We start from the raw sequence: 19,624 nt of genomic DNA, 5'->3' as shown, positions 1-19,624 counted from the left end.
GTGAGCACTAACATCGAGAGTTCAAATCCAGCTCTCGGCAACTCGCCTTAACGCGGATCAACACGAGAGTGTTAATGGATGTCGAATGGCATGCGTTATGTTCGAAATGACAATGAATCATTGTAACGAGTTCAAAACTTTGGCAAGTTACTGACACATAATTGACATAACAGATTTGTGCGCCATAGTGGTAGAAGATAAATGGTTGTAAGAGCACGCTGCACTTCGTCACTTCGGTCAACACAAAAAATCACAGCGCCTGATTCTACAAATTCCCTGTCCGCTTCCGGGACCGTAGCCACACATTACTTGTCTCGTGGCAGGGGTCGAGCACTATACCACATAACCAAATTCCGCTCCCAAAAACACAACCGTAGAAATTATCATGTGAAAATCAGTCTTTTCTAGATCTCTGGCGGGGTCTACCGCACAACAAGCTCCTGCTGGCTTCCTCTCCGGTCGTACATGGGAAGGTCTGTCAGCAACCTTCAGATGCATGGTCCCCCAGGGTTCTGTCCGATTTTATCCCTCCATAATACTGTCCGCCGTCGTACAAGTGAAATATTCCTAAGTACGACAGTAAACACCAATCAAATAAATAAATAGATATATAAATAAATAAATAAATAGATCAATACATAACCACAGGCCAAAATTGGGAAAATATACATACACAGCATGTAAATAATGGACGAAGTCCGCTGTAATGCAGACTATATCGATAGCGGTATAAACGATATCGCAAATGTAACTGAAAAAGGTCATTCTTTGGTTGTTTGTGTTGAAGGTTCTTTTGGAAATTGGTCTTTCGGTTCTTGACTCGGAACGTTCATTATGGTTGACGGCTGTGTTCCAATGTCAGTTTTGAATCTATACAGCAAAATTTTTTGTACTAATGCGTGGACTCAAGGTCTGCAATGGGACGTAGTTATTGTGGTCATGTAGAAAATAGCCGATGAGGTGTGCTTTGTGACATGGTCATCATGCAGAGAGACATATAGGTGTATGGTCTTTCACAGAATACCAGTTTGTTGTGGCGAGTTCGGGAGTGTTAATTACTCGTTGCACTGGTACAGAATTTTGACCCATACACGCGCTTAATTATAAGCGGGTTAACCTCAAAAGCTCGTAAATCGAGTTACATAGCAAATTACACGGCAGAAATGGGCAGCTCTGCCAGTAAACATTCTTGAAAAGCGACTGACCTTAATTGGGAAAAATCAATCGCTTTTCATCGGCGACCACTTTGCAGTCGGACTCTGGATGAGAGAGACACAAGAAAACAGTTCCAGTTCGAATTGGATGAAGACAGAAAGAGGGCATGAAGATTAAAGTTAACGGTCCTGATTACTTTCTTGATTATTTCTAAAATAAAAGGTAATTTGGGAGAAAGGAAAGTGGGATTGATTGAGGGAGGAGAATAGAATGGCTAGAGGACAATTAAAGATGAGAAGAATTATGTGTCTTGTCATAGATGGTTCAACCGAATTTCCACAGTTCCCTCTTGCCTGCTTTGCTACTTTTGTGTGTGTTGCGATAGAACTGCACATCTCTTAAATGCACCGAATGAACGACACTGGGAGAACCGACAGAAACTAGTGACATGACGTATTTCAAACAGGAAGGAACGAGTGACGTCACGTATTGTAGATATCAGCAGAATCCAGTGACGTACCAAACGTCATTGCATAAAAAGCACAAATAATAATAATCTGTAAATTATAATAGAAACTGTACATGTGGTTCAATTTTCAATGTTGAACACACATCAAAGGTTTGAAACTATAAACAATACCAGTGACCTAATAATTACGAACACGAGCAACAGCAACCCTACAATGACCTCTTCATGCGTACCGAGTTACACGATAAATCACGAGATTAATGCTTCCTCGAACAAAAAAAAGAAAAGAAAAAATAAACAGAAGCATTCCAATTTTTAAGGGCGTAGCAAACAGCACCTTCCCATTTTTGCAATTATAGGGTATCGTTGCCGAGTGACACGTTTGCAATCCGCGATTGCAATCAGTTGGGTAATGAACTTTGCACGTCAGAGCGTGCGAACCTGCCCGGCTTAGCAGAGCGGCCTTGGAGCTAGTGGTTGACCCATTTCTGCCAAAGTAAACAGCACTTACAAACCATTTACAGGCAGGCAAGCAGCGCTCTCCAGGACTGTCGATGGCATGATAACAGCTGATGTAATCGGTACACGTGAACTCTACAGTTTAACAATCTTGCCATTGCACAGGCGTACATTCATTGCAAACAACGTTTCCATTTGGTGTGTCGAATCTGGTTCTGGGCAATTTGACTCCTAGACAAATATTCATTTAATATCGAAACAGATTTGGGTTTGCCAGCATCTGCTGAAGTAGCAAGACCTACGGGTGTTTTCGCTGACTTGCTAGGTAATGGAGTAACGGAAATCGAAAATAAAGAGAGCATCTTATGAACTCGCTGTGTCACAAGAAGACAAAGTATGTGTACAAGCACCTAATTAGTTACGTAAGTACGACGTTAAATCCCAGGCATACATACATACAGACATACATGAACTAAGTATTCCTGACGTATGTAGCCAGATTGTTTTATATCTTATGACGGATGTGTATGCGTCTGGGCTGGAAATACTATAAAAGGAAGACAAATGCTAAATACAAATTACAATCACGTATAACTTACCACTAACCGCGCACAATGAATCGGTTGTCACAACAGTACTTGTCTAGCCGATTCGTTTGCAAACTGCCCCGTTCAGAACACGGGTCAATACATGATGAACACGTATAGATCAGTAATGGAAAGAATGTGACAGACAACGTGAACGGAATTTTCAAAGCTCTCATTGGTTAGCAGATAACCTGATTAGCAATACTTTGCATGCGGGAGAAGCGGGTATCGGAGTCCTGTTTTCTGAAGAACAACTTCGGCCACCGTTCACTTCCAATAAGAATAGTTCGAACAGAGCTATAGCGAATTATGCACCCTAACCCATGAGGATGCCATTCATCAGCCGTTTTATTGCACTTTATGATTTTACGACCAATCCTCTCCAAGCTCAAGTGGATAGCCAGTCGATCTCTTAGATGAATTGCCCCGCACTTAGAACCTTATAAAACGCCCTCGTGACCGTCTTCTACTGGTCAGAAAGCAGATGGGAACCAGATTCGCTCGCTCACCCATGCCCATTACCCGGACATCAAAGGGCTGACTCAGACCTCGACTAATCTTACGGAACTAACTTAAGGCTGATTTCTGTCTCAACAAGCTGATTAGGCCTCTGTCCATCTTCCCGTCCCCTCCCCTCCATCTCTACTGTCACCAGATGGCGCCACCGTAAAAATCAACTCGTCTACCCGTAAATGGTCGTTAAATGACTAATGTAGAGCAACTTTTACTTCACGTCGTTTTAACGACCTGTCATGTAAAGTGATAAGTGAATTTCAACGACAACAAATTGTAATGGACATTTTGATCTCTATTTTCGATAGACTTTTCTTTTCAGCGATTTTTGTGTAAACACGTAGAGCATTACCGTACCTTTATTAAATTACGTCGTCTTTACCATCCGAAAGGTCATTTCATAAGTAAACTTCAACGACAATACTTGGTAATAAATGCACTTTTTGATATCTGCTTTCGATAGTTTTTCTTTGAGTTCTCCGATTTTTGTGTAAACCTGCATAACATTACCATATCACTATGTTATTTCACGTCATCATTACGATGCGCCAAGTTATCTGATAAAAAGAAATTCAACGACAACCATATGCCATATACATTAAATTTGATCTCACATTTGATTTGTTTTCGATACAAATCCTTCGCTGATGTGTTAGAACGCGTAAGATGTACCGATAACTCGTGTAAAGGGTTGTTACTTATCCATTGTTACATGTAAACGCTGTGCCGAACCATTTAATGTCCACCAAAACATTATTCAGTGACGGCTGCAATGACACGTGTTGCATTGGGAAGGTAGATTGCACAGACCTTCTAACGTGTAAGTTTGAGACCCGTCGGTAACATAGCTCTGTGATTCTAAGCTGGAGACCCATCGGTAACATAGCTCTGTGATTTTTAAATGGAGGCCCGTCGGTAACATAGCTCTGTGATTTTAAGCTGGAGACCCGTCGGTAACATAGCTCTGTGAATTTAAGCTGGAGACCCATCGGTAACATAGCTCTGTGATTTTTAAATGGAGGCCCGTCGGTAACATAGCTCTGTGATTTTAAGCTGGAGACCCGTCGGTAACATAGCTCTGTGTCTTTTAGGTCTTGCTACTTTTCGCTTGCTTCTTGGCACTATGTGATGTGGTGTCTTATCCGCTGAATGGCTGTTGACACGGATGCAGCAGTGTACACCTGTCTATGTTGTCATTTAACTGGAGCCTCGATGACAGTCTGATAGATGGGACAGGGTCAAACATAACCGGTGAACCTACTGTTACACCCTAAAAATTAATCTGTGAATTTTACCAGAAAGTCTGTTATCTAGGTGATGATAGAATGCATTCCGCATTTGCAACAGATTATTCTGTTAAATATAACACACATATTCTATTAATTCAACATAAAAGAGTTAATTAGCATATTATGTTGAATATAACACATTATTATCTTATAATAACAGAATACATTCTAGCATCACTCAGACAACAGACTTTCTGTTAAACGTAACAGACTAATTTTTTGAGTGTAGTTTATCTCAATTATGGTTTTATTCCTAGCAAGCCTCATAAGTAAAGAATCTATGACGATCTTGCGCATCTTATCGAAAACAGCTGATTTATTTGCTTGGTGTTTCGCGCCGTAATCAAGAAGTTTTCCCTGTAATCCACTACCATCCTTTACAATCCTTTACCACAAAACATAAATCCGAAACCGAACTTGTTAAAACTACTTTCTAGCCTGCGATATAAATTCATTATTACATGTATGTGTGGATCCAAAATCCCACGTCTGTATCTTAGGAATAGTGATAAACTTTTATACAGAAATGATTGAAAAGGAACACGCCTGGGTTGAGGTATCCAAGAAATAAAAAGGCAGCAGCAAAGAAACTTTATTTATAGCTTAGACAGAGGGTTTATATTAGAAGCCAACTCCATCGCGCGTGATGCTTCAAATTAGTTATACCGGCCCCGATAGCACTGTTGGTAGAGCGTCCTCTTCGGGAAAGGTAGATCCAGAGTCAATCCAGGGTCAATCCCGGGTCGAGTCTCGAGCGTAAAAGAGGAAGTTGTAACTTCCTCGCTTGACGTTCAGCATTAAGGGGATAGTGCAACCACTGGTTAACCCGTACCAGTATAATGGCTCGGGCTGTGCGGCTTACTTGCCTTCGGTAAGGCGTCTCAGTGAAGCAGATGGATCAAAGAGCGGTGGAAATCCGTCCTGCAACAAGGAGGCACATTACATGCACTCTAAGGGATTCCTTCGTCGTCATACAACACTCACTCACTCAAATTAGTTACATGTTACGGTCGGCATGTTGGGATTATAGGTTTTGCATTGTTTCTGTCCAAACTATTGAGTAAAACATGTTTCTCACTCTTACAACAAGCGGAGATGAGCCAACTGTTTGCTAATGATTAAGTTTGGAGCAACCCAGGCCTTTCTTATTCACTGTTACATATCTCTGTAATTACAAACAAATAATTCACGTTATCATACCCTGTTCACCTTGTCATAACCTATTCACATTATCATCATAGCCTATTCACACTATCGTAACCTATTCACATTATCACAACCTATTCACATTATCATAATCATAAGAACGACTTCATCGATATTGCTCATAACGGCCATTTTTATTTTTTGTATGTCAAGGGACATCTTTGAATTCAAGCAATATCTTTCAAACAGGACAAAAACCCACAGGTTAATAAAAATAATGTAAGAATAATCATAACTAATAATCATACAGGACAACCGGGGAAAACAGGTTCACGCACCGTTCCGCCATTTCACACCACCGACAGCTACAAGCTCTCTGAAGAATACGATTGATTTTTTTTTTTCATTCCTTTCCCTTCAAACGTCATTCATGATTCCTCTGTGCGGTTGATGACTGGAAGAAGCCTACTTCGCCATTGGTGCGTTAAGCACAATAGCAACTTGACCCGATGTTACCTCTAGTAGTTAGGCTGATTTGCTGGAAACCCAGGTGCCAACAGTCTGGCGCCTTCGAGGAGTCTTTAAATGATGCTAATAACCATTTTGAAATGACACATTCTTTCCTCTACCACGCGCTCGAATATACCCAAAGGCCATGTAAAGGATTACTGGCTAAAGCATAAATACGCATGCGTAAATGGTGAATGCGATCTGAAAAATGTGGCAGTGAGGACTTCGAAATTCTTCCGTATAAGACTTTGCAGGGGATCTCCTTAAAGTACATAAAGAATTTAAGTTATTGGAGGTGTGTCCTACATTATTTGTTGACATTACATAGTAACAAGGAGACTGTATTTTCTTCAAGATATACAACAGAGATTAATGGCATAATTTTATGCTACATAGGCAGTACCATTCTTTTTTGTGCGTATGACGCTGAAGAACTGTTCTTTTCTTTCTGTTATTCGTTGCAGAAGAACTGTTACTTTTCTTTACGTTATACAGTACTTATGAACAGTTTCCATTCTTTATGTTCTACAGTACTGTCTAGTTTTTGTTATTCAGTACTGATGATCTGATCTCTTCTTTGTGTTATACAGTACCGAAGAACTCTTCTTTCTTTGCATCATACCGTAATTATGAACTGTTTCCTTTATTTATGTTACACAGCATACTGAGCTGCTCTTTCTTTGTGTTATACAGTATACTGAAGAACCGCTCTTTTTTATGTTATACAGTAGCCCATTGAAGAACTGTCTTGTTCTGTGTTATTCAGTCCTGATGACCTGATCTTTTCTTTGTGTTATACAGTACTGAAAAACTGCTGTCTATGTGTTATACAGTATACTGAAGAACTGCTCTTTCTTTGTGTTATGCAGTATACTTAAGAACTGCTCTTTCTTTGTATGGTACAGTATTCTGAAGAACTGTTCTTTCTTTGTGTTATGCAGTATACTGAAGAACCGCTCTTTGCGTGATACACTATACCGAAGAACTCCTCTTTCTTTGTGTTATACAGTATACTGAGGAACTGCTCTTTCTCTGTGTGATACAGTATACTGAAGAACTCCTCTTTCTTTGTGCTATACAGTACTGAAGAACTCCTCTTTCTTTGTGTTATACAGTATACTGAGGAACAGTTCTTTCTTTATGTTATACAGTATACTGAGGAACTGCTCTTTCTCTGTGTGATACAGTATACTGAAGAACTGCTCTTTCTTTGTGCTATACAGTACTGAAGAACTCCTCTTTCTTTGTGTTATACAGTATACTGAGGAACTGTTCTTTCTTTATGTTATACAGTATACTGAAAACCTGCTCTTTCTCTGTGTTATGCAGTATACTGAAGAACTCCTCTTTCTTTGTGTTACACTGAAGAACTGCTCTTTCTACTGTATACTGAAGAACTGCTCTTTCTTTGTGTGATACAGTATACTGAGGAACTGCTCTTTCTTTGTTCTATGCAGTATATTGAAGAACTGCTCTTTCTTTGTGTGATACAGTATACTGAGGAACTGCTCTTTCTCTGCGTGATACAATATACTGAAGAACTGCTCTTTCTTTGTGTGATACAGTATACTGAGGAACTGCTCTTTCTTTGTTCTATGCAGTATACTGAAGAACTGCTCTTTCTTTGTGTGATACAGTATACTGAAGAACTGCTCTTTCTTTGTGTGATACAGTATACCGAAGAACTGCTCTTTCTTTGAGTTAAGCAGTGTACTGAGGAACTGCTCTTTCTTTGTGTGATACAGTAGCGATGAAGAATAATTTACCAGTTCTATGAGAGTAATGACATGAATATTATCACTAAGGTAAAGGCACTCTACCACTCTAGGTCCAGAATATCCTATATGTTCCGGGACGATTTTTGCTAAACGTGAAATTAAAGAAAACAAATGAAACCAATGAGATTTTATGAAGTAGTACTATCTTATTTATGTATGTATGTATATATATATATATTCATGCATGATCAAAGTCAAATGAAAAATGTGGGACTATTGAAGACGACGACAGTGCTGTTGACACACCATCATCACACAGCTATGATCGATCATCCGTTAAAAATCATACATATACATTACTGTATTTGACACGGCTACGCTATCAGTGTCTCGATCAACCAATTCTCATCAACTCTCGCCGGTTATCGCGGGAAATCTCACTGGGAACGCACCATTATCTATCAAAAACGAGGGGGGGGGGGAAGCTGGGGAGAATACCTATTATCTGTTATTGAAGGGTATTTTCTGTTCCGAGCCATAAATTACAAGACAAAGGAGGTAGTTAAAATCAACAGAATAAGTGATATAGTTGGCAGATATAATGACTCCACCATAGAACAACAATGACTTGCATTGGGCCTTAATTAGAGCTCTCAGTTCGATGTATTAAGTTTCGGACGCAAAGTGATTATGATTTACCAGTTCGGCCAGGAGTTGATTACTCTATTTTCGACTGTCGTCCATTTAAAGCTTCTTCACTCAAGCGAATCGTTGATTCCGCCAACAAACTTAAAAGCTTTGCTTGGTAAATGTGTCAACGGAGTAAATTACGTATATGTATAACGTCCCAGCTGTATATAGTGGGTATTTGGTTGCATATTCGTTTGAAAATATCTTCTGTCACGAATGTTTTACACTAGACAAGCCCGATTTTCATTGCTACTCATATAAAGCGTATCAAAGGATTAAGAGTAATTCTGGATTTCCAGTTTCACCTAAGTTGACAAAGGTATATTATCGTCGACAAAATCAGCTGTATATCACTAACACTGCATTAGCAAAATTGTAAATTTACAGTAAAGAAAAAAATGTTCACAAATGGCTGACCGGCAAACTTCAGAGTACAGTTGCAGCAGCGGGGAATATGGTTCAAGATCTCTGTTGTCAATCTACAACTTTGTCGTCGTATAAGTAGCAAGGAATTGTGAATGCATGTAACATGTAGTTACCATTCTTTTTTGACATTCGACTACCGCGACCATAAAAAACATTGTATTATTCTCTGTTGTTTTGTGCATTATTATGTGTGCATTAAATTCACAGTCTTATTAATTCAGTGATTTATTACTCTCCACCTGGTGCACAAATATTCCATTATTTATTTATTTATTTACTTACATACTGGCGTTTTGCGCCGTGCTCAAGGATATTTCACTCATAGGATGGCGGCCAGCAGTATGGTGGGGAGGAATCCAAGACCATCCGACCTTCCCACGCACCAAATGTTCCGTTAAAACTCCAAAGAAATTATTTATGGCTGCCATACAAGTATTGTTACATATTTCCTAGAATTAGTGACACCAGCTGATCCAGCTCTCACTGATAGGATAGGAGGTTTGTCAAGTACATATAAGTTATACTTGGAGAAGGTCGGTGGATTCATCCATAAATCCAGTCACATAAATAAACATTCTTGTGTGCAGCGCTGAACACCAAATTAACCATAAATAAACAAATAAATATTAAATAAATAAATATATATATAAATAAATAAATAAAAAGAAAGAACGAATAGATAAATACTATTCGTTTAATATTCAATACAATATTCAAACAACCAATATACACAAACACTCCAAAACAATAGCAGCTTTTTGACGCAATTGTGACGTCACTACCTCTTCTGAGCACGCGACCGTTATGATAATGGTAGTCGTACAGCAGTTAGGGCCTTACAATAAGTTCGTTAGCGATTATAATGCTAGAGTTGTTCGGTAAAATAATGACGCGTTTTATTTTAGCACAATTTCGGCACTTCGTCGGCTAATGCAGTTAATAACAAGTTCAATCCAAGTCTGTTGGAACACGGCTGTCATCCTAACGCCAAAACGCACAGCTCTCTCTTTTAATTTTCTGTATTTCTTCCCTGAGGAATATCAGTGTGCGCCTAATATAGATATGACTTCATATCTATGCGATATATTACCTGGTGATTGCAACTTACTTTCTAAACACCTGAGTCGTCAACCAGTAAATATATGGTGTGTATTTGTCGGAAAAGTCATTTTACTTCATCTAACACGACGCTAACAAGTGAGCCGTTCCCAGTCTTGCTGGAGAGCTCAGCTGATAGAACGGTGGGGCTAGACAACTTAAGTCTCATTCGAACCAATATTATGTTTGGTTTTGTTTTTTATCAGTGTAGGAAATCATATCTATTCCCTTACGATAATTGCGACTTGTCCCGCAAGATTCCAGAAGAAACCTGTCTATAGCTCAACCCTCTATTTCATATACAGATGATAATGATAAATGTTAATTTCTGAACAAAATACACAGTTTTTTTAACATGTGTCCTTGTTAAAAAGAATTCAATCCAATAAAAACAATTCCTTCAACAATTCTGAAGATTTAAACAACTGTCCATCACAACTGACCCGACATTCGGACCTAGGGTTTCCGCAAATATCAGCCGTCACTGTCGAATTCTTGTCATCCGAGGGCCCATTGTTGCGCGTAAATGTCCTCACTACTCATCTCCCTCTCCTTCTGTCTTGCCTACGGCCTTTGAAGTCGCGAGCTGTAGGGCAGGTACACTGGCGTTAATCACAGCTGCCCACCTTTATAAGCTTACTTTTTACCTGGCCCGTACCTGTCTACAAAACATCTTCACTCTAAGACGTCACAGGGAGCTAATTAGCACCTCCCCTTCTCATCTACGGCGTGACATGCTCTAAGACCCCGGATCTTCCTCCAACCAGCGGTTTTAAGGCCGCTTTGTTCCAGGTCAGCGCAGGTGTGAAGATACACGGGTAAATGTCCATCCCTTTGTACTCTCTCTCAACCCCCCCCCCCCCCACTCCCAGTGACCCCCTGAGGTATGTCATCAGACCTGGATAGTTTAAACAGTCAACCACTGTGTCAATATACGAACTGAGGCACAGAACTTCGGGATGCGAGCGTCAGTGGGCTTAAATAAATAACATCTACAGACTGTATATGTTTCGTGTAGAATGGTGTTAAACACTTTAGCTGGCTCACTGAGTATACTTAATACTTTATCCAGATAGGTACACACTAAAAATAAGTGTCTCGTTTTTAAACGCATTTCTGTAACGCGTTCTGTATTTTAGTCATTAAAAGACTATATTTAGTAAGTAAAGAGATGTGTTTATTATCGCTTAGATATGAAATGTTTACATTGTAATGTGGTGGGCATTTTCAATAAACGCAAGCAGTTTGGTAAACATGACTCTTCATGTTAAGTTTAAAACGCTGATAAAACATGTAAAAATATATGTTATGTAATTATGTCACATAGTAAACACGTGTTTAAAAACGAAACATCTATTTTAGTGTGTATTTAGCGTTTCGCTTCTATATACCGATTGCTGAAGATCTGATTGCATGACTGACGGATTACAGCTTGAGTATACACTATGCTTCTAAACAGACATTCGTATACCAGCCGTCAGCCAATAAGGACGTTCCTGGTCAATAATCGCAAGTCCAATTCCCAAAACGACGTTTAACACAAACCACCAAAAGAGTAAGAAAATATATCAACTACGAAAACAAGACGGAATCATCCAAAAAGAAGAAGTCAGCAGTTTGCAGTGATGTTGGAAAGACGCAAGGTATGTTGCAGGCGATTAAGTGAAATCAGTGTTCAAATCGTGTTCAAATCGTGTACCATTCCAGTTGTCGATAACAAAATATGTATCTGAGATGCGCTTCGATCACAACAGTTCATATATCCAACGGCGAATACCACGTTCTCTTCATGAAGTGTAAGGCCGTTCGAGATATACTCTGTTAATATAGATTCCCATCTCTTATCATATGCTAATAGTACTAAGAGGTTAAAGCTGATTGGCCCAGTTTCAATACATCTAATGTGAATGGGTAAGGCGCCATGTCTGCTGTCTTCGGCATAGCACTTCAGTGGCGACAGCACTTTGGCAGCATCGACTCGCCCTGCCAGAAGAAGACGCAGTATATGTATTCACTCATTACGACTCCTCGTCGTCATGACTGAATAATTTTCATCCTGAATAATATACGACCTACGACGTAAAACCCAAGTATGCTTACATACGTATCACATGGTAACGGGTACATGCCAGGAACATGATATAAACGTATGTGTTCTATAGGCCTAATCATTTCTCATACCAATACTGTAATCGTTATTTTTACACATAGCAGCATGCTTCAAAACAACTCATCGATTATTTGTTCATATAGGGTTATTTTTGCACTTAAATACTGCTAATTGCTACTTTCTATGCAGATATAGTAATTGTTAGCTTTGTACCTAAAAAGACTAATGTTAATTTCTAGAATGAATAATTTTTGTATTTAGATATAGCAGGAACATTATTGTATGTACAACATACTATAATTATAATGTTGTATGAAGACAGTATACTTTGTTTGTAGATACTACAATTTCCATTCTTTCAGGGGTCTCCGGGACAGAGGGTGCTATCACGCCAGTGCGGCGCAATGACCCAGGAGCCTCTCACCAATGCGGTCGCTGTGAGTTCAAGCCCAGCTCATGCTCATGTACGTGGGAATGTCTGACAGCATCCTGCTGATGGTGGTCTTGGGTTTCCGCCCACCATAACGCTGAAATATTTTTCAGTACGGCGTAAAACACCAATCACATAAATAAATAAATAAATTTTCATTCTTCCATTCGTAAACATTATTACAGATAATGTTATTGTTAGTTTGAATATAGATGGTGTGTATATATATATACTTTTCACTATATATATACTTTTATCCCCCCATTTTTTCACTATATATATACTTTTATCCCCGATACATATATATATATATATATATATATATATATATATATATATATATATATATATATATATATATATATATATATATATATATATATATATATATATATATATCCAAAAGGTTGGTATGTTTCTCCACTAGGTGGCGCGGGCTTCTACAGATGACGTAACGTGTAATTTGCCGTGGATGCTAGCTATAGGGAAGTTGCATCCTTCTAAGTAATGGATTTCCAGTTGTATCTGTATACCGTAATTGCTATAATAATATAGGTAGAGTTTTGGTTAATTTGGAGAGAGATATTTTAATGAAAAAATCTCAAGATTTTGTAACCAGCAATCATGAGTACCAAATCATAGCAGAGAAATCAAATCCTTAAAGGACATGCCTGTTATAATTTAACGCCACACTCAAGACTTTTAGTATAATTTGTTGCAAGTGGGGTTTATTGGTTGAGGAAACGCAAACAAACTACCTCCCTTTGCCACGCTGACCTTCAAAACTCTTGAGCCACTCTTCGAGTCTGGGACTTCTGAACTCTGAGGACCTGCCCCTTCGGTGAGAACAATGCCTTAGTCCAATGTGCCAGCAAGGAATCCTCCTTGCATTTTGATTTTCACTATATATTGACTTGGAATCGTAACATACAGTTAGCGTATTTCCACAGATATACTGACGCAACCTTGGAGGCGTTTACTTCTTAATAACCGAGTTCAGCAACATCGCAGTCGAAGACACGTTTTAACCCTCATTCACATGATGTGATTTATCACATTGATTGATTGATTGATTGATTGATTGACTACTGCTTAACACATTAATCAAAAATTGACCACTCATACGACATCGGCCTGTCATTTGGGTGCCGTGAAATGGAGTGCCCAGCGAAAACTAACAACCTTTGGCAAGAAACAGACGAACTTTCCCTAGTGTGACGCGCAAACTTAGTGCAGACTTGAACATGTGATTTTCAATGAAAGCAAGATTGCACGCGCATACGCGCACACAAGCGTCGTCGATCGCTTTAATATCAATAAAGCCCGTTCGAACAGTGAGAGCGGAGAAATATACGAAAACCGTGAATAAGCCCGGGACAGAACTCGCCGCGATTACAGCATATAGAGAGAAACCAAAGCAGCAACGACAGTGTGGGTCGCAGGAACCAATGAAATACGGTTTCTTTTTAATATACCTCAGTAAGGGCTTTATTCCAGCTGTTCGTGTAAATGCGGAAAAGATAGCAGATTACACGCCTCTAGCTGTAGCCACAGACGCTGGCTCTACACAGCATGGCCTGCACATCACGTAACCAATAGCAGAATTAATACATGCGACACCGTCATAAAAGTACAAGGTAGCCTTGTAACATGGGCTTTTCGTCATTTATTGATGGCATATGTTGACATTTTATCCCCGCCTATGTTTCTAGTCGTTGTGCGGATACCTGCACAACGACAATATGCAGACTGTATATTTCACTGTATACCAACACTCAGTGAACAAACAAAGCAGACATGGAGCTGAAACGAATACGTATACACACGATAAGACCGGCCAAAAAGCTGCCCAGGCGTGCGAGGAATACACTGAGATTAGGTCTCTCTGGATTGAGTTCGTTGTCACAAAGGACCACCGATACTGTTATGCATTTTTCCAAGCAGCCAACCATTTCCAGGCGTCGTGGATATTAATTCTTTCAAGGCTATACGGTCAGATTGCTAACTTCTTTTTTTTTTGGGATATACACATGCGCGAACTCAACCACCCAATGGTACATTTGCACTAGTGAGACCGTCTCCACACACGTAGAGCTTGTTTAGACAAACTGCCGACAAAATACGTAATTAGGAATCAAGCTCTAATTGCCTATACTTTAGCACAATAGCCCTATTATACTGCGATTATACAACCGCTTCTTTGTTTTTTGTATTAGTTACTGCAATGACCAAATGCGACCGGCAGGACATCGAAAGCCTCTAGCGAACACTGCACTTAATTTCGCCGAAGTAAATACCGTAGTAATCACTTCCGAATTAAATTCACTGACACATGCTACAGGGCATTTAAAATGACTTTATATCAAGCTGGAAATCCCAGCCATGATATCGTTTTTTTTATAAAAAAGCCCACATCGTTCATTACATTCGTAGTTTTTTTTTTCTTGCTGCATTTTATTCAAACTGATAACATGGCAAAGTTCCATATTTTTTTTCGGATTTTAAACATCTGGTTATCTATTTGCTTGGTTAATTGTTCATACGCCCTTAGCTTGGCTTATACAATGTGCAACAAAATTTGTTACTTGGCAAGAGTTTAGGCCTAACGACCTGGTCAAAAATTATTCACTTATATCTCGGCGGGCAGTTTTTTGGACAAAGGAACCTGGAGTTCCTGGAATAAACCACCGACATTCGGTAGGAATCTCAAAAACCTCTTGACTTAAAACAGCAGAAAAAACAGCGACAACTAGATTCGAGCACGCGAACTCGTTGGTCAAGGGCTGGAAGGCGTGTGAGTCACTACTTTTAAAGATATACATGAACTGTCAGAATAAAAGCAAATAACTCAGTAAGTGGTCAAATTTCACCAGTTACGTGTGAACATTTGCCAAATTATAATTAACATCACTGCATTTTTTTACCTAATTCTGCTTAAGCCATGGTGCTGGGGGGGGGGGGGGGGGGGCGAGGGGCGTGTAAAATTGTTACTATTCAGGCATTTACATGAAAAGCTAGAATGAAACACTGTATCCTGAGGTAACTTGACGAGAGGCTGAATTTTACCGGTTACGTGTGATCATTTGCCAGCTATCCCACTGTCGTCTCTGCTATGGTTTTACTCTCTGTGCTGTACGTCTTTAGTCATATATATGTACATCACAATTTGCAGCGAGACATGATGGTCGCCTGAACAAGCGAGGGCTCTGCACAACATAAAGCTACACATAACAAAACACACAAATGGATTTAATAAAGCCCTAAGTAAATTCATCCATAGCACAACGATGCGTGATTTATATGCAGTACACAGAAGAACAGTTTACACATTGCCTTAACGCGTCTCTCCAGCCGCTGTACTTGATTGATGAGGTCGAGAGTTCGAATCCGGCTCCGCCTTTGTTCAGTTGTGGACTTTAAGTTAAGACTTCCGTCAGATACAAACCTATTTCTGTTATTGCTGATTTTATTTGTGAAATCCCAGATAAATATAGATAAATGAATTGAAATATTACAGACATAAGACACCTCTTAGTAGCGCACGCTCACTTTTTTTCTACAAGCAGGACAAGTGTCAAACGAGAGATGTTCATCCTATGCGTCCAGACAAACGATACCGACGCTTACAAGACAAATGGAAGTATCCACCGGAAAGCTCGACTGATGTAATTGTAACTTGTACAAGCTAACGTTGGTGTCTAGCATATAGATGCATGGTACCTTGCTGATTATGCAACGAACCTCCACTAAAAACACGAAAGATGTAAGTATATAAAGCAGAAATATTTTAACTTTGGTATGAAGCAAAAAGATGCAGGCAGACTTTCTGCAATTCAGCAAGAAGCCATCACACACAAGAATGACGTAATTGTACAGAGTACAAACAAGCTAACGTTGGTATCGAGCAAAAAAAGAAGCAGCCTGGCTGATATGTGTAGCTATATGCATGTGTGATTCAGACATACATTGGTTAGGATTCTAGTAGTGGAGATATAGCGGCGAACGTTTTACGTCCGCGCGAGGATTCTAATGGCAGCTCTCATCCTATCCGCAAAAGCTGCTGTATACAAACATCTCCCCTTCCCGAGAGGCGCTAGACTCCCCCAGTCCCCCGCCACCCTCCCCTCTCCGGACGAAGCCAGCGTAATACCCGAGCGGTAAAAAGCAGAAACTATGACATCCTGTTTACTTCACTCTGCGTTAACGCCTTTGTGAAAGGTGATGAGGTCAAGGTCAGATTATCAGTCTTGTTTGACCTTGAAACGAGAAGGTCTGCTTTCCTCAGGATACGGTATAAGTAACGAGGAAGTGATAAAGACGGCCTAAAGCTAAAGATCGCATGTGTTGTTTTATGTCAAAGAAAAAGTATGTTGTGTTTTTTTTTTCAGGTTTGAGATTAAAGCTTGCATGTATACTTTGATGTATTATACTACCAATGTATGTGCACCCTATATATACCACCAACCTATTAGATTTATTTTAGCATTGGTATTTCACGCCCTGTTCACGAACGTTTCACTTACATGGCGATAGTTGGTTTTTATGAGCGAAACGGATATAACTTGTATAACCGCATTGCCTTGAACGACACAGTTCAAAGTCTCAGTTTGAATTTCGCTTATATAAGAGGCAAAGATTTGGTATTGTCACCGGACTTCAGATTAAAGCGTAGTCAGCTACAACATTGTTCATGTTTTTGTAGTACATATACGACAGAGATAGGTATCCCCTATCATTTTGACACAGTAAATAGTGGCGGTAGTGCTCGTTGTTTGACAAGTTACTGAAACGCAAAAAATTCTGCGTTTGTTGCTAAATACAGAAAATGTGATAGATATTTGCAAACATGGAGTATTTGCCAAACATCTCCGGTATAACCATGTAATACAGCTTTGATTCATTCGTGGCTTCACTACAGGCGACTACCTCCTTGGCCCCATTGTCACGATTAGGAGTTCGAACCTCTTTCGTTGGTTTGTTCGAGGCTCTACGTCTGAGGTTTTGTCAGCTATTCAGCGAATTGTTATGATGGGTTAACGATTGAATTTAAAGCTTAACTGAATGATGAAAAGTTTAACATTGAAATGACATATTGGTTTGCTGTTAATTAAAATTAAACATGCGTTTTGTGACAAATAGATTTATAATTTTTTTTTTCAAACATGCACTGGGTGCAAGTAAAAGTTTTACATACAAATAAATGTAAAAATTAAGTTATAAATGAAAAGCCTTATTTTACTTAAAACCAATCCTGCATTTTGCCATGGTTCTACATTGTAAACAAATCAGAAACGATGAAAACCTTGAGAGGGTCGAAGAGGCCGAAATTGCAGTAAAAACTCGTCCTTTTCTGTAAGACTATAGTGCTTGTGTACTGCCATGGAGTGTTTTGTGAGTACACACACGGATAAAAGGGTGACATTTGAACAGAAAACATAACAATACAAAAAGTACACAGCGTTAGATCCCTCTGATAAATGCAGGGAGAGTTTTTACGAGTTCATCATTACCGACTGATAGCCAACCAAACCGCCTGTCTCAGCTGTGTGAAGACAAAAGGGAATTCCCCTCTGAACTTTCAGAGTAGGATCCAAAATTCTGGCTGTGACTGTGGTTATATTATGCAACATCATATGTAAATCTCGTCAGACTGACGTGACCGAACATAAATGCGGCATAAGAAAGTCAACAGAATCATGCGTAATAAGACATTTCCGGACAACCGAACGGGTATAAGTTTTGGCCATAATTGAAGAGTTAAATGCAAATGGAAAACCCTTTAAAATGGTTTAACATTTACTCACGCCTTATATGTTTGTATATGACAGTCAACGAGCCGGCGTGTGTCGAATTCCAACATTAGCGGCTTTCAACCATAATTCGCACGCTGATGTACTTCAAGTGCTATAAAACTGGCAATCGAAATTTCAAAAACACGTATCCATTTTGTAAATATCGAATTGTTGTATTTTCGTGATTGATTGAGTTCATCGTTCAATGTACAGTCATGTATAACCTTCATACACGTTTCATGCTAGTATCCACAATTAAAATGTAGGTCAAAACTAGCATATCGCTCAACGTCCGATATGCAAGCGTTTCCTTTTGGCACACCGCAAAACATACCGGATTATTATGGTTTTTGTTCAATCATGTGCATTAATGAATTGTGTCAAAGAATATAGCTGATCGCAAGGCTCAGTGTGGTCAGAGGATATTTATGTATTTGTTTATTTAATGATTTTTTAACTGTTAATGCCATACTCAAGAAATTTTCTCTTATATGTATATGATAGGTGTCAGTTTTACGGGAGCAGTAAACCTGAGTGCCCGGATAAAAACCACCTACACTGGAAAGTTACTTATGAACTTACTAACGTTTATACCGTACGTCATATCTGTGGCAAAAGTGGTTTTCAACAAATGCCACAAACGGTCATCCATCGCTTATTGTCACCAAGGCCCCACGAACAGTGAAAAGCAGGAAAACATCCAATATCTTGTTCAAGGACGGGACTGAATCCACTAAAACACAAATCATTAGACCACTCGGCCACATAACGCCAGTAAATGGTCACAAATACATGGTCACATGGAAATATCAAATATCTTAAAGTTTACTCCTTTGAAAAATTCGATAAAGCAAATAAATGGAGCCATTTTCTTTTACAGTGTTTATTGGTTTTTAGTCTCAACATACAGAATATTAGAGTTTTCCTTGAGAATAATAAAGTGGTCTGCAAGATCCCAGGTTCATAACGCTATCGTAAGCTAAACACGAACTTACACTTAACCCGTGAAACTATTCCAGCTTTATGTCTTACGTTATCCATTTCCATCTTTGACATGAAGAGTCTTCGTGTTAAAATAAACTTTGCAGTTATAAGTCACAAATTTAGTAAATATAACAGTTCTGAAGATAAACGTAAGTGTTTGATAAGCTTACAAACAATATACACGAACTTTTTGAAAAAAAAAAAACCAAAGAAAAAAAATCGATCCGCGCAAATCGAATGAAATATGC

The 19,624-nt window shown here is 39.2% G+C and overlaps 1 protein-coding gene across 2 annotated transcripts in view; it reads right to left on the bottom strand.

The window, feature by feature from the left end:
- Positions 1-19,624, bottom strand: part of LOC135464745 (homeobox protein Mohawk-like) — a 180,814-nt gene that overhangs the window by 82,929 nt on the left and 78,261 nt on the right. The window lies entirely within an intron of this gene.

This window comes from Liolophura sinensis, chromosome 4 (assembly GCF_032854445.1).
Source record: "Liolophura sinensis isolate JHLJ2023 chromosome 4, CUHK_Ljap_v2, whole genome shotgun sequence".
NCBI lineage: Eukaryota > Metazoa > Mollusca > Polyplacophora > Chitonida > Chitonidae > Liolophura > Liolophura sinensis.
Note: the sequence above shows the minus strand (reverse complement) of the source record. Positions and strands in the feature narration are given on the sequence as shown.